General features: G+C 33.3%; 1 protein-coding gene across 6 annotated transcripts in view; it reads right to left on the minus strand.

The window, feature by feature from the left end:
• Positions 1 to 212: 212 nt before the first annotated feature.
• The window catches only part of LOC125029480 (disks large homolog 5-like), a 278,200-nt gene continuing 277,118 nt past the window's right edge, over positions 213 to 1,294 (minus strand). For all 6 annotated transcript variants that reach the window (XM_047619383.1, XM_047619382.1, XM_047619377.1 and 3 more), the window contains one exon: positions 213 to 1,294. This exon is cut by the window's right edge and continues 843 nt beyond it. The gene's annotated coding sequence lies outside the window, so the exon portion shown is untranslated.

Here is a 1,294-nt window from a genome sequence, read left to right on the forward strand (position 1 = left end):
GGCTCTCCATGCAAATCATATGCTTAAACAATGCACTATATCACATGGCATGTTCAGCACCATAGCCACATAATAAGTAGAGTTAATACAATACAGGCATTAAATATTTCGTCAAAGCCAGACTTCATATCTAAGTCATACTGCCTTGTAAAATCTGGCCTATCATTATCTATTCATTACACAAAATAAAAGGTTTTGTAACAAATCAAATCTTAAAATTCTTAATTTTACTAAGAAACATTTATACAGCTTTCTCTCCACTGTTATTGCTCACAGTAAAGTTTTGTATAAAGTACAGGTAAACATAATATATAGTCTCCTTAATTACATCTGTAGATATATTACAGTAATATACAAGACTATAACATGGTGTACATACAAAATATAAACCACTCCTAGTAAGCCTCAGTCAACAACACAATATATGAATATGTAAAATCGTTGTAATCCAGGCAATTCTCTCCATATTTCAAAGTAAATGTTGCCAAGAACTTTGTAATAACAAGGTTGAGGGCAAGAAGTGTCAGTCAAAAAGGACTAACATATCATTGCAAGTACACTTGCATATACAGGCTAAGTTACAGTATGAAAGACAGGAATGGGAACACCCCAAGAAGTATGATTTAAATTCAGCTGGATCAGTCAAGTGATGGGATATTATTCATATTTTAAAAATGATCTGATCATACATCAAATTCATGAGTCTCAACGAACACCTAACACCATAGGTTAGTGCTTATATTTAATAGGGTATACTATTTCTTCTACTTCTGAATGTAAACATGAAATAAATAAATTCTACATACAAGTGAAAGCATCTTTCAAAAATACTATGAAAACTGATCTTCCACAAAGCTAACAGTAAATAACCTCTATCAATGCACCAAAATGGAAGTAAACAGATCAAGTGGAACTTTTATGTGGATACAGCTTTTAAAATTTACATTCAAAACACTTTCAGACAACTGAAAGGTGGTATAACATACTCTACAAGGAAGACACAAGGGTTCCTACAAATACCAGAGTGACCTTGAAATCACAGATTTCAAATACCTCAAAGCTAATCTCATAGTTGCACCTTCTGCAGCTTGTACTGCTCTAAAATTTTATTTTCCGGCATTCACCAAAATCTGGAAGTGTCTAGTTTACGGCTTTCACTGAATTTTGAAAATGTCTAGTAGGTCAATAACAATAACTTCCTTAACAAGGTAAGGGTAAAGCTTCCAGTAGACTGTAATAATGATGACTGCTGTTCACTAAGTAATTGAGAGCCAGGCCATGGTGATACCTGAGA

This window comes from Penaeus chinensis, chromosome 10 (genome assembly GCF_019202785.1).
Source record: "Penaeus chinensis breed Huanghai No. 1 chromosome 10, ASM1920278v2, whole genome shotgun sequence".
Lineage (NCBI taxonomy): Eukaryota > Metazoa > Arthropoda > Malacostraca > Decapoda > Penaeidae > Penaeus > Penaeus chinensis.